Source organism: Gopherus evgoodei, chromosome 5 (genome assembly GCF_007399415.2).
Source record: "Gopherus evgoodei ecotype Sinaloan lineage chromosome 5, rGopEvg1_v1.p, whole genome shotgun sequence".
NCBI lineage: Eukaryota > Metazoa > Chordata > Testudines > Testudinidae > Gopherus > Gopherus evgoodei.
In genome coordinates, this window is record NC_044326.1 from 54,719,581 (window position 1) to 54,735,102 (window position 15,522).

The 15,522-nt window shown below is 44.1% G+C and overlaps 1 protein-coding gene across 1 annotated transcript in view; it reads left to right on the forward strand.

The window, feature by feature from the left end:
* Positions 1 to 1,891: 1,891 nt before the first annotated feature.
* Positions 1,892 to 15,522, forward strand: part of TRMT9B (tRNA methyltransferase 9B (putative)) — a 53,463-nt gene continuing 39,832 nt past the window's right edge. The window contains exon 1 of the mRNA XM_030565202.1: positions 1,892 to 1,975. The gene's annotated coding sequence lies outside the window, so the exon portion shown is untranslated. The remainder of the gene's footprint in view (positions 1,976 to 15,522) is intronic.

Below are 15,522 nucleotides of genomic sequence, written 5' to 3' on the forward strand. Positions count from 1 at the left end.
TATGATGGCGTATATTACATTGGTGGATGTGCAGGTGAAGGAACCAGTGATGGTGTGGCTGATCTGGTTAGGTCCTGTGATGGTGTCGCTGGTGTAGATATGTGGGCAGAGTTGGCATCGAGGTTTGTTGCATGGATTGTTTCCTGAGCAAGAGTTATTATGGTGTGGTGTGCAGTTACTGGTGAGAATATGTTTCAGGTTGGCAGGTTGTCTGTGGGCAAGGATTGGCCTGCCACCCAAGGCCTGTGAAATACCCGCACGAGGAAATAAGGAAACAGATCAACAGAGCCAGACGTGTACCCAGAAGCCTCCTACTGCAAGACAAACCCAAGAGAGAAACCAACAGGACTCCACTGGCCATCACATACAGCCCCCAGCTAAAACCCCTCCAACGCATCATCAAGGATCTACAACCCATCCTGAACAATGATCGCACACTTTCACGGGCCTTGGGTGGCAGGCCAATCCTTGCCCACAGACAATCTGCCAACCTGAAACATATTCTCACCAGTAACTGCACACCACACCATAATAACTCTTGCTCAGGAAACAATCCATGCAACAAACCTCGATGCCAACTCTGCCCACATATCTACACCAGCGACATCATCACAGGACCTAACCAGATCAGCCACACCATCACTGGTTCATTCACCTGCACATCCACCAATGTAATATACGCCATCATATGCCAGCAATGCCCCTCTGCTATGTACATCGGCCAAACTGGACAGTCTCTACGGAAAAGGATAAATGGACACAAATCAGACATTAGGAATGGCAATATACAAAAACCTGTAGGAGAGCACTTCAACCTCCCTGGCCACACTATAGCAGACCTTAAGGTGGCCATCCTGCAGCAAAAAAAACTTCAGGACCAGACTTCAAAGAGAAACTGCTGAGCTTCAGTTCATCTGCAAATTTGACACCATCAGCTCAGGATTGAACAAAGACTGTGAATGGCTTGCCAACTACAGAACCAGTTTCTCCTCTCTTGGTTTTCACACCTCAACTGCTAGAACAGGGCCTCATCCTCCCTGATTGAACTGACCTCATTATCTCTAGCTTGCTTGCTAGCACACATATATATACCTGCCCCTGGATATTTCCATTACATGCATCTGAGGAAGTGGGGATTCACCCACGAAAGCTCATGCTCCAAAACGTCTGTTAGTCTATAAGGTGCCACAGGATTCTTTGCTGCTTTTACAGATCCAGACTAACACGGCTACCCTCTGATACTTGTCACTTTCCTGTCTCTCTCCGACTTCATCTTCCCGATTCTTCACGTCAACGTGCGGTTGCTCTTTTCCCAGGTGCTAGAGGGCTCATGCTTATGTAAGACTCTTGGTGGCCCCGTCACATCAGCCTTCTTTGGGGCGGAGGGGGGCAGCATCAGTTTTGGAAGGGCGTTTGTTGCCGAAGGAGCCCTTCTTACACGCCTGCAGCCCGCTCTAGTTAGGAGGAGGCAGCATAAGGCAGCATCTCCCGCTGCCGCTTTCGGGCTCTCTCCCTGGAGCAGATCTCGCCCACGCCTTTCATGGCCGGGGAACTAAGTCTCCCTATGTCTAGGTTCCGCGCACCCCACCTGCCTCCCCGGCTCAGCCACGCCCGCCCCAGGGTGGATAGCGCGCGCGGGGGCTCGGAGCCCCGGGCCCGGGAGCAGCGCCAGGCGGGCAGGGGCCGGGAGGGGTCACATGAGCAGCCTCGCTCGCCCGCTCTCACCTCGCTGCGCTGGGCGCGGGCTGCGCGCTCTCCGCGTCCCGCTCGCTCCCATCCTGGCGGCGGGGAGAGCTGCCCCGGGCAGGCAGCGCGGGGGAGGGGAGGACGCGAGCGGAGCCAGGCAGCTGAGAGAGCAGGGCAGGCGCCGCCTCCCAGGGCAGGATGCAGCGGCTGCCGCCCGCGGCCGTTATCGGGTGCGCGGACATAGGCGGCGGATGAGGCAGCTCCCCACGCCCCCCACCGGCAGGTGCAGGTAAGCGGGAAAGGGCCGCAGCCTGCCCTTGAGATGGAGCCGACAACCGCGGCTAATCCCAGCCGCCTCCTGGCGATCTGGCATACAGGCTTCTAGCGGGTGTGCACATCCTGCGCTGTATCGCTATGGGCCAAACACACAGCATAGAATAGCTATGGACTACACACACACACTGCATAGTATAGTTATATACTGTGTACACACTGCACCGGATTGCTATGGACCACACACATGCACTCTGCATAGTATAGCTATAGGCTGCACACACACACACAATGCGTAGTAGAGTTATATACTGTGCACAGACACACACTGCATGGTAAGTATAGCTATATACTGCACACACATTCTATATACTTTGCAAACACTAGGTCTAGATGTGAATGGCATATGTCTTTATGCTCTCTGGATTCAATGTATGGATGTCTACTGTCTCTGCCAGTCTGTGCCTGTATTTTCTCTCTCTCCACTCTACTATCCCCCGCTGTAACTTCTTCCCCATGCTCCCTCTTCCTCCCTGTTTTGGAATCAATAACTCTCAGTCATACTGGCAAGCTGCCGCTTTGAATTGTGTGACTTTTCCGTTCCCTGAAAGGAAAATAGGTCAAGTCTTTTTAACAAAAGCCAAGAAAGGGGAATTCAGGATTCAGCCTGGGTCTGGTGATTTTGGGTTCTTACAGGGTTGTAGATCGTGCTCCAGAGGTGGATTATTGTGCTGGTTACTGGCTGCTTTGTCTATTTCGCTGCTCTTGAAAACTTTTAATTATTTTGCAAAGCTTCATTCACCCTTCCTGTGCTCTCCTCCCCTTCAGCTGGAGGCATTGCAAGATGTGCCAACTTCTAATGATAAGGGGAATAATAAAAATCTCACTATTAATATTCTCCTAGTCTCTGTGTTCAAGCGGTGAGTCCACTTCCAGACAGGGAAACGTGATAGTAATCAGCTGTGTCTATACCCTGGTTGCTGTGCCAGGAGTGTAGCTGCTCAGCTGTGACTGGCAGGTTTCTCTCCTCATATTTAATACTCAGCTAGTGTTTGCATATGCATGGACTAAACACACTTTCCTTGAGCAGCCTTCTGGGAAGCTATATGCTATAATCTGGAATCTGTTTAGCTTTTGACACTTCCCAAGTAATTATGTATTTTCATGTTATTTCTGTTTTTGATAGTTGGATTTAGTACCAATTACAAAGAGTAGTTTTACTAAGAATATACAGAATTTGTAATAGTTGCCTTATTTGAATGCATGTTTTACAGTTATGTAGCAGTATTTTAATAAGCCATTTTTACAATTCAAAGCAAGTAATCGGTGAAGTGATATGTTCTGTTTATTCATTCTTCAGCAGTATATTCAAATTGTTATCCAAGTATTGCTTTTGTAATTCCACAGTCCTTAGTGTTGCAGATTAATAGTCTGATTTTTCATAAATGCCGAGGCCCCTGAACCCACTGACTTCAGTGGTAGCTGCAGGTGCTTAGCATCTCTGAAAATCAGGCATTAGTTCTTCTTTTGCAAAGAAAGAGATGAGCATAATTATTTCAACAGTGCTATTGGGTTGATATGATACAGAGGCTGAAATTCCATGCTGACATCCATTGTTCATCTTGACTTTACCAAGCTGTCATGTGAATTATGCCTCTGCAGTTTATTCTGAATGTGAGAATCAGGAAAGAGATATGAAAATCACCAGAGGCAATCTATGCACGTGAGCTGTAGAAAAGGTTATTGTGGGAGCTTGGAAAATCCAAAAGGCAGATTATTTTGAAGGACAGTATTTAGAAAATGCTTTTCCTTACTACAATTTATTTTCAGGCTACTATTTATATTTCAGTTATACACACCCTTTTTTTTTTTAATAGAAAATCTGTTGTAGTTGATCCATTGTACCAGCTCAAGAAAAACTGTGGTTTTAAAGATGAAATTAGTGTTCTGATTTTAAAAGTAAAGACTTGATGATTTACGTTGTCTTTTTGTCGTAGCTTATATACAGAAATATTTCAAAGGCACTGGTGTCATTTTACTTGTCCAGAGAGATGCAAAAGTGAAGCAACTACATTTGCATAGGTAATTTGGCTATGCATTTTATTATTACCTGTGTCAAAAATATCCTCAAAGGACTTTTGTGCATTCCCACAGGGCTGGCCTTACCCTGAGGCGAACTGAGGTGGCCGCCTCAGATGCCAGACTGTGGAGGGGTGCCATTAGGACCCAGAGTGTAGAAAATTGTGTCTGCTGCTGGTGCATATGTATTCTCTCTGCTCTAGATGCACAGAGATGGTGGAGTGCTGTGCTGGAAGAAGGAGGGCACAAGAGACGTAACAGGCAGGCAGGAGAAAAGGTGAGAGGGAATAACAGAAAGCAGCAGGAGCTGCAGGGAGAGAGAGGAGGGGGAGTCTCGTATGTACCTCTCTAGCACCCCCAGAAGCCTTGACTGATTAACACCAGCTTCTCAGGGAGCTTCCTGTTTCCTCCTGCTTCTCTGAACCTACTTGAGGAGAACAGACAGTCAACTGATGTAGTAGGAGCCAGTTGAGACCTGAAGACTCTGATATCTTCCCTCACTCAGGCCTTGCTGCCAGTGTGCTTATTTGTCCCCTACAACTGAGTGTTGACAGCCACTATAGCTGGCACAGAACAGTAGTCATGAGTGAAAGAAGAAAACGCCCCTCTGGGGCAGCATTCAGAAGACGAAAGCAAGCAAAGGAAGCTTTTCTATCTAAGCAGGAAGGAGCTCTCCTGAGATACATAGACACAAATGTTCATGGTGAGCCTTCTGGCCCCAGTGAGGATGTGAGTGGTGAGGAGATGCCTGATCTTCCAGTTAGTCAGAGTGTAGGTGACCTTGTAGCTACTGTAGCATCCATATCTCCATCTCAAGTGGATGTAACCATGCACATTCCTGAAGAAAAGTGTAGATCAGAGAAGAGTGTGGTGGAGGTGCAAGAAACAGCTGCTGCTGAGTTCAGTTCCTTAAGTCTAGATGATCCAGGACTGTGGACCCACTTGAGCAGTAGCCTGAGGGACTTCCTTGTACTGCATGGGCCACAGCAAGTGAAAAACTTCATGTTCCCTCAAGATATATTTCAGCAGGATCAACTCCAAAGGCTATTGTGGAATATATGTGCACAAATAAGATGACCACCCTCTTTCCAAATGGTTTTGTTGCTCTGCGCATACTTCTAACACTTCCTGTAACAGTTGCCAGTGGAGAACGCAGCTTTTCCAAGCTGAAGTTAATAAAAGCACATCTACGCTCCACAATGACACAAGAGAGGCTGGTTGACCTTGAAACCATCTCAACGGAGCATGAGCTGGCTCAGACTGTGGACCTTCAGCAGGAAGCAGTTCAAATCTTTGCAACCAAGAAGGCATAGAAAGCACCACTTCGATTATTCAAACAGATAAAAATACCAGTGTTTACTGTGCAGACAAGAAAAGTTACATTTGCTGTTCAGGTATTTGAAAGTTAAGTGTTAATTAAAATTTTTGAACCTGGCATTTTAAATTGTTAGTTTTCCTTTATTGGGGTAGGTATCAGAGCAGTACCATGAGAGGAACAGATCAGGAAGAAGGCAGAATTGAGACCTTTCAAAGCTTTGGCCCAAGCGAGGGGGCATAGGGGTGTCATTTGAGCTCCCCGCCTCAGATGCCAAAATGTTGTGGGCCGACCCTGCATTCCCAGGCTATATATATATTCATTTATGTAAGTGAAACTACATTTGCAGAGAAGACAAACAAACTAGTCTTTATAGTATTTCTCATTGGAAAGTTGTATAAATCTTATTTTATGATTGAGCTCAATTCCATCTTCAGAGTTAGGGAGCAGATTTCAAAATTTAGAATCATTCATGTAGTAAAGGGACAGCCAATGAGCAGTCTCCATTAATAAGTTTTGATCAGCAGGTATTTTGCCATCCATTCTGGACTGTTGAATCAGAAAGTGGAATTACAAAATATTCTGCAAAAAAGTAAAGACTACTCACAATGCATACAAATAAGCATGGGTCTAAGTCTTTGCAGGAACAGAGCCTAAATATGCAAGTGTATGTCTGCATACTGGGGAAGGAAGGAGGGGGAGCATGTGAGAAAGTCACATCTAGAAATTTGTCCCCAGCTATATCTGTGCACAAAATGCTATTTGTAAATGCTTAGAGATCTATTGATATTTTTACATGTGCAGAATCAAACCCATTCTGTTTACATCTTTTAAAGAATGTAGTAATGCCCAGTTTATTTAAATAGTTCAGTCTACACTGTCACAGTTCAGGGCAACTGCACCTGTATTTCCCCTCCATGGTCTAGTAAGGGCACCCACTTTTAGGGTTCTGGGTCCCAGCTGTCACGACTCTTGGGCAGAGACCTACATCTCTCTCTCCTCACTGTTTTTTTCCCCAGTCTGAACAATTCCGTGCTGACACTGTTATTCCCAGTGAGCCAGGCTGCCTAGCCAGGGCATCTCTGCTTTGCTTTCTCTTCAGAGACTTCTGCATAGCACAACTGCCACCAATTACAAGTTAGCACACTGCCCTTTATAAGCCAGCACATGTATTAAGGTGAAAGCATTACAGAGAAAACATTAAAAACAGTAAAAGAAACTACATGCATGCTGAAGAAGAGATTACCCCTTGCTCCCAACTCCAGCAGGGACACTGGTAAGAGTCACTCCCTCAAACCTGTCATAGGTCATATAGTGCCCTCCCCACCCCTCCCCCGCTGAGTTAGTGTACCACTGCACTTATTCCTTGCCTCAGTTTCCATTCTCAGGGAGCCAATAACTTCACTTCAGACACTCTTGACATGTGACTCAATAATACCCTCCTTAGGACTTGTATATTACAAAACCTCATACAAAGGGGGCCATAACAGTAAGTCCCAAATAAACAAAAGGTGCTTCTGGTTTTCAAGGTTCCTTTATAGTCTGTCCTCTAAGTTCTGTTCTCTCTATGTCTGTCTTTATGGCAGGAGACTCAGGCCCTGCTCCTGGAGCTTGGGTAGTTCAGGCAGTTATTTCCCACTCTTTACTAGGAGTACCCAGCTCTCCTCCTGGAGCTGGGTTGCAATTTCTCTCTCTTAACTGGTCCCATTTAGTCTTCAGGCTCAGAGGGTTTAGCTGCCTTTTCCTGCTATTGTCTGCTCCCTATTAACTGAGGACCCTTCTTACTCCTTGTCCAGTGTCTGCAAGCATCTGCCCTACTAAGAAGGAGGAATAATATTTATGCTGTCCCCTTCTTCCAGCTCATTTCTTGTTGGCTATGTGACAGCTGGCTGCCCCACCCTCTGCAAGGTTCCAGGCCTTTAAAAATGCAGTTACTTCTTCCTTTCTTCCCATATCTCCTCAGGCTTTGTGTATCAAACCACCCCCAAACTCTTATAGGGCCATGCCATGTGACAGACAGGACTGATCAGTAGGAAGTACTGCCCTTAAGGGGCAGACTACCCCATCACAAACCCCACATAGGGATTTTTCTGTGGTTACAGGTTCATAACTGCTTTAGCTCATAACAAGCATCAACATGAATTGGATAACCTTTCCTTTATACAGGTTTCATAGTAGCAGCCGTGTTAGTCTATATCTGCAAAAAGGAAAGTGGTACTTGTGGCACCTTAGAAACTAACAAATTTATTTGAGCATAAGCTTTCGTGGGCTACAGCGCACTTCATTGGATGCATAGAATGGAACATATAGTAAGGAGATATATATACACATACAGAGAACATGAAAAGGTGGGAGTTGCCCTACTAACTCTGAGGCTAATTAATTAAGAGAAAAAACTTTTGTAGTGATAATCAAGATAACCCATTACAGACAGTTTGACAAGAAGGTGTGAGGATACTTAAGATGGGGAAATAGATTCAATGTGTGTAACGACTCAGCCACACAAGTACTCCTTTTCTTTTTCCTTTATACAGTTTGGGCCTTTGATCTTCAGATTCCAATAACAGTTGACCTGTATATAATCATGCTCTCCTCAGGGTGTAGCTTCAAAAGCTTGGGGTTTTGCATAACCAGATGTGGGAATTTAAATTCACCTCTCCCTAGAGATGTCTGGCCTATTTATTGTTCAGTATAGTCCTTTGAAATTCAGAACACTTCCCAGGGCTCACAATAATACATAACCTTTACATTTAATACAATGTACTCTAAAGATACTTATTTCAATCCAGTTTTTCAAACTGGGTGAAAGCAGCAGGAGGTCAAGTAACTTGCTCAAGATCACAAACTTCACTAGTGACTGAGCTGTGGTCATAAATGCAGGCCTTTTCAGTTGATTTCAGCCCAGTGTTCTCTTTCCACTGTGTGGCAAAAATGCTTAAACTCTGTACATTCACCTATACTTGGATCCTATACCGCTGAAGTCAATAGGAGCTTTAACATGGACTCCAAATGGGTGAAGGATCAGGCCACTAAATAGTGAACCTGGTAGATTGTGCCATTGGCAGGAGGGAGGCTTCTGCATGTGGAGGGTGTAGAGGGGGCACGCTACAAGCCTGGAATAGTGCAAGGAAACACTGGGAAAGCAGGTTCCAAGTCGTTGGATCTGTATCAGGGTATGTCTACATCTACAATTTTGCAGCGCTGGTTGTTACAGCTGTATTAGTACAGCTGTATAGGGCCAGCGCTGCAGAGTGGCCACACTTACAGCAACCAGCGCTGCAAGTGGTGTTAGATGTGGCCACACTGCAGCGCTGTTGGGCGGCTTCAAGGGGGGTTCGGGGAACGCGAGAGCAAACCGGGGAAGGAGACCAGCTTCCCCGCGGTTTGCTCTCGCGTTCCCCGAACTCCCCTGCAAACCGCAGGGAAGGAGACCTGCTTGCTCGGGGGTTCGGGGAACCCGAGAGCAAACCGGGGAAGGAGACCTGCTTGATTACCAGAGGCTTCCTCAGGTATGCTGGGATACCTGCTTATTCCACGGAGGTCAAGAAAAGCACTGGTAAGTGTCTACACTTGATTACCAGCGCTGGATCACCAGCGCTGGGTCCTCTACACCCGAGACAAAACGGGAGTACGGCCAGTGCTGCAAACAGGGAGTTGCAGCGCTGATGATGCCCTGCAGATGTGTACACCTCCTAAGTTGCAGTGCTGTAACCCCCTCACCAGCGCTGCAACTTTGTGATGTAGACAAGCCCTCAGGGTGGTCTCCTGCTCTTGCCCTGAAGGGCTTAAAACAGCCCAGGAGAGGGCTGTGGCTGGGGCCTACTAAGAACACAGTCCTCTCTCCTTGAGTTCCTTGCAGCAACAGACCTTGCTCTGCCCTGCAACTCCCTTTTATGTGATCCTGCTGGGCCCTGATTGGTTGCTCTGTGCAGCCTCTATCTGACTGCTCCCTGCACAGCCTCCTTAGGCTGCTTTTAACCCCCTTTCTGGTGCAAGGTGAACATCCCATCACAACAACATTAGGTCTTTCTTTCCCTACTGATCAGGAAAGATCACTTCATCTTCACAGATCTCAGAGACTGAGGGTTTGTCTATATCTAAAATTGAGGTCAACTTAGCTTCATCGCTCAGAGCTGGGAAAAATTTTGTGCCCTGCGTGATGTAGTTAGGTTGACCCATCTCCCACTGTAGATGCAGGTAGGTTGATGGAAGAATTCTTCCATTAACCTAGCTACCACCTCTCAGAGAGGTGGATTACCTACACCGATGGAAAAAACTCCTTCCATCGATTACAGGGAGTCTCTACAGCACTATGGCAGTGGCAGCTGTGCCTCTGGCTGCTGTAGTCTAGACATATCCTGAGGGTCAGATCATCAGCTCATATAAATTGGTATAGCTCATGTAGGGCTGTTAAGATGAGGTGATCTTTCAATGGATGTTTTTTTTACTTCAGTAGATTTATTCTGATTTACCTCCAGTGAGAGTCTTGCCCAGTGTTTAAGACTACTAGGCTGCTTTGACTTTACACCTGTCAGGGATTGTCTAGATTAGGGGTTGGCAACCTCTGGCACGTGGGCGGGCCGGCCAGTTTGTTTACCTGCCGCATCGGCAGGTTTGGCCAGTCGCGGCTCCCACTGGTCGCAGTTCGCTGTCCCAGGCCAATGGGGGCGGCGGGAAGTGCCGTGGGCTGGGATGTACTGGCTGTGGCTTCCCGCTGCCCCCATTAAGAACAGCAGCAGCTGTGGGCCAAAATCAGTGGTGATTTGCACCCTGTGGAAGTATGGCTTATTCTCGGATTTGAATTTAGTGAACCATAAATTTCTTGGATGGTTGTTGTGGTTATAATCTCCTTCTATTGATATCATATCATGTATTGAAATTATGCCTTTCCTTAAAAAATGCTTCTAGTTCTAGTTCCCCACATACTCCCTCCTGTGTCAACAGTCATTTGGAAAAGTCTGGTGAAGTGGATAAAACACAATAAAATATCCATCTCTGTAAGAGTCAGCTAAGCATTCTAAAATTACAGAGGGGAATTTTCAATATTGGGAAAGATTTATCACTGTTAAAAAGCAAAGAAGATAAGAATTATTTTTAATTTTAAATATGTGAAAATTGGGCTAAATTTATCCCTGAGGTGATATGTACCCAGTTTCAATATGGAGATGGTTGAAATTCCCTATTATTATTGAATTTTTTATTTTAATAGCCTCTCTAATCTCCTTGAGCTTTTCATAGTCACTATCACCATCCTGGGCAGGTGGTATCCCTACTACTATATTCTTATTATTCGAGCATGGAATTACTATTCATAGAGATTCGATGGTACAGTTTGGTTCATTTAAGGTTTTTACTTCATTTGATTCTACGCCTTCTTTCACATATAGTGCCACTCCCACACTAGAATGACCTGTTCTATCCTTCTGATATATTTTGTACCCTGGTATTACTGTAGCCCATTAATTACACTGGTCTACAATTTTTGAGAAGTCGTCTGCTTCAGAGATAAAATGTGATATTTATTATGTATTTTGATGTGCTGAATTCAAATATGACAATTAAAACAACTGATTGGCTACTGTTTCTAAGATATTTAAGTTTTTACATTTTATGTCTATGTATATTGTGTGGATAGTAGAGTTTTAATCATAAATTGTAAACCTAGGTCTTTTCATGTGTTCATGGTTGCTTTACACGATAATATTTCACCTGTCCTGTTTATGTAACACTTTAAAAATCAGCAAAAGGGTTCTATAAATAAAATGTATTATGAAACAAAATGCAAAAAACTATTATGTACATAGCTTAGTCCTATTCAGTGTCTACTCAGCGCTTCTTGGCTTATCTCTTGTATTCATTAAATGGAGCATCTCTTGTCACTGTCCAGCAATAGTCTGCAAGCATTGATGGGCTCTATTTGCCCTGATAGCCTGCCAGGAGATTCCACTGCTGTAGTCTGGAGCCCAACAGCTCTGCCTTACTCTTGGGTAGTTCCAAATCCCTGACAAGGTCATTCAGTTCACCTTGTGTTATGAGGTGTGGTTCAGAGGGGGAGGATGGGAGAAAATGTGGGTCCTGTGACATTGATGGTTCAGGACCAGAAGTTTCATCCTCTTCCTCTTCCTCGTCTGACTCAAGTGAGAATGATTCTGGTGCATCAGGAACCGGCAGTCCTTCTCCGTGGGGTACTGGGTGTATAGCTGATGGAATGTTTGGATAATACACAGTCCACTTTTTCTTCTTTGACACATTTTTCCCAGCTGGAGGCACCATGCAGAAGTAACAATTACTGGTATGATCTGTTGGCTCTCTCCAAATCATTGGCACTGCAAAAGGCAAAGATTTCCTTTTCCTGTTCAACCACTGGTGAAGATTTGTTGCACAAGTGTTGCAGCATATGTGTGGGGCCCACCTCTTGTCCTGATCTCCAGTTTTGCAGCCAAAATAAAGGTGATAGGCTTTCTTAACCATAGTGGTTAGACTACGCTTTTGTGATGCAAAAGTCACTTCACCACAAACACAGCAGAAGTTATCTGCACTGTTCACACAAGTACGAGGCATCTCTGCTCACTTTGGCTAAACAGAAATGTGTCCCTTTGCAAAATCAAACACTGACAAATAAGAGAGCACTGACACTGTATGATTTCTAGAGCTGATATAGGGCAATTTGTTCAGCAGAATGATGTAAGCTTCGTTATGATTGCATCATCCATGACTTCTAGGAATAACATGATGCAATTCATATCATGTATGATGCAATACCAGCTTCAGATTGCATCATTCATTGTTTTGCCTCAAAAGCAAGTACTGTCCAAACCCAGTCATAGATTTATTCATAGATCCAGTCAAAGATGTATTTTAATCATTTCTGGTTTAAATTGAGATCCCTTCTCTTTATAACTCACTTATCCTCCGCCATTCCCAAGTCAAGGGTTGTATATACTGACCTAATAGCGTATCTTGAAAACTAGAGCCAATCAACAATTTTAAGCATCATTTTCATTCTCAGTGACCCAGAATTAGTAAAGTTGGACTACATTTATTTCAGAAGCATTTTGGCTGTAGAGCAGTGTTATCCTTATTCCACCAAGTTTCTGTGATACCTATTCTATCAATATCTTCATTTAATACAAGGCACTCTAGTTCACCCATCTTATTATTTAGACTTGTAGCATTGGTATATAAGCACTTTAAAAACTTGTCACTTTTTAGCTGTCTCCCATTACATGATGTTGAATGAGACTTTTTTTCATTTGACTTTTTCTCGTCAGATCCTACCTGTATTTTATCATCTTCCATACTCTCCTCCTTACTGGGACATAGAGAATCTCCATTAGTAGATCCTCCCTTAAGGGATGTCTCTGTCCGAACCACGTGCTCCTCCACACTGTTGGCTCTATGACCTTTTTAATTTTAAGTGCCAGCAATCTGCTTCCATTTTGGTTTAGATGGAGCCCATCCTTCCTGTATAGGCTCCCCCTTTCCCAAAAGTTTCCCCAGATCCTAATAAATCTAACCCCCTCCTTCCTACACCATCATCTGATCCATGCACTGAGATCCTGCAGTTCTGCCTCTCTAACTGGCCCTGCGCGTGGAACTGGAAACATTTCAGAGAATGCTACCATGGAGGTCCTGGACTTCAATCTCTTACCTAGCAACCTAGATTTGGCCTCCAGGATCTCTCTCCTATCCTTCCCTATGTCATTGGTACCTACATATACAACGATCACCGGCTCCTCCTCAGCACTACACATAAGTCTATCTACATGTCTCAAGAGATCCACAACCTTTGCTTCGGCAGGCAAGTCACCATGCAGTTCTCCTGGTCATCACAAACCCAGCTATCTATGTTTCTAATGATCGAATCGTCCATTACTAATACCTGTGTCTTCCTAATAACTGGAGTTCCCTCCCCCAGAGAGGTATCCTCAGTGCGAGAGGATACTACATAATCTGGAAGGAACGTCGAGTGAATCTGATCCTTATGGCAATGAGCTCAGAACAGCCTAATTACACAAAATGTATTATTCTGCATGATTATTCTTTATTTGAAACTGTATATTGCCCATGTTGACTGCAAGGGATGAACATGCTAGGAGAGGAAAAAAATATTTTCTAGAATAGTTGACAAAATAAATGTTAGAGAAAAAAACTGATAGAAAACATCCAGAATATCCACGTAATCATTCTATATGTATTTTGAAAGTTCCAAGTACAATCTAAAAGACTCTAAAATGTCTTCATTTTAGAAAATGGTTAAGAATTAAGATGTAATGATGAAGTATTACATTTATTAGCATGAAAATAGATATAAAATAGAATTTAGAACAGTGCCTTTAATTGATTTGATAGTAATAGAATTTGATTCATAAAAATCGAAGAAAAGAACTAAGTTTTTGTCTCATTTGATGCTTAATAATTAACTAGTCTCTGAAGTGAATGCAAATGAGATACTGTTTTTTCATCAATAAGATGGCAATCACAAGGTGAAAATATTATTCTTTCCTATAATAAAACCAAAAATTAACATAATCCCTGATTACAACTACATGCTTATTGGTTAAGGAACGTTTTATGTTTTTTCTTAGTAATAAAGTTACATCATTGATAGCCTTTGGTTTCTGGTGCAGAAGGGCTCATTTGGGCAAGTGCTTTGGAGGACAGGCTAAAAATTCAAAATGATCTGGACAAACTGGAGAAATGGTCTGAAGTAAATAGGATGAAATTCAGTAAGGACGGATGCAAAGTATTCTACTCAGAAAGGAACAATCAGTTGCATGTATACAAAATGCGGAATGACTACCTAGGAAGAAGTACTGTAGAAAAGGATCTGGGGATCATAGTGCATCACAAGCTAGATATGAGTCAACAGTGTAACACTGTTACAAAAAAAGCAAACATTCTGGGAGGTATTATCAGGAGTGTTGTAAGCAAGACACAAGAAGTAATTCTTCTACTCTACTCTGCACTGATTAGGCCTCGACTGGAGTATTGTGTCCAGTTCTGGGCACCACATTTCAGGAAAGATATGGAGTAATTGGAGAAAGTCCACAGAAGAGCAACAAAAATGATTAAAGGTCTAGAAAACATGGCCTATGAGGGACGATTTAAAAAACTGGGTTTGTGTAGTCTGGAGAAGAGAAGACTGACAGGTAACATGATAATAGTTTTCAAGTGCATACGAGAAGGAGGGAAAAAAATTCCTGTCATTAACCTCTGAGGATAGGACAAGAAGCAGTGGGTTGAAATTGCAGCAAGGGCAGGTTAGGTTGGACATTAGGAAGTCACGGTAGTTATGCACTAAAATAAATTGCCTAGGGAGGTTGTGGAATCTCTGGAGTTGGAGTTTTTTTTTTTTTAAGAGCAGGTTAGAAAAACACCTGTCAGGGATTGTCTAGATTTGGAGTCGGCAACCTTTGGCATGGGGTTGGGCTGGCAAGTTTGTTTACCTGCTGCATCCGCAGTTTTGGCCAATCGCAGCTCCCACTGGCTGTGGTTCGCTGTCCCAGGCCAATGTGGGTGGTGGGAAGCACCGTGGGCCGAGGGACGTACTGGCCGCGGCTTCCCGCTGCCTCCATTGGCCTGGGACGGCGAACCGTGGCCAGTAGGAGCCGCGATTGGACGAACCTGCTGACATGGCAGGTAAACATACTGGCCCGGCCTGCCAGGGTGCTTACCCTGGCGAGCTGCGTGCCAGAGGTTGCCGACCCCTGGTCTGGATAATACTTAGTCCTACCTTGAGTGCGGGGGCTTGGACTAGAAGACCTCTTGAAGTCTGTTCCAGTCCTATGATTTTTAGAATATGTATTTTTAGAGTATATATGTTAATAGCTTCATCAGTGGTCTGACAGAGAGACAAACAGCACATTATGGCCCTGATTCAGCAAAACAATTAATTTTAAGCACCAGGTACACCATGGAAGTCAATTTGTAAATTAGATTAAATTGAGATGTATTGAATATAGTAGTGAGGACAGTTTAAGGACCTACAGTGACGAGCAATATGGGCAGAAAATAAAAGGAAAGTTGTACTAGTCACTTGCATACTAATTTATCTGGGAAAAAATAATCTAAAATATAGATATTTAATAGGGGAAGGTAACTGAGAAAGCAGTAATGCCAGAAGAAACAGGATGATAGTGAACAACTGATTATGAGGATGCAGTGCA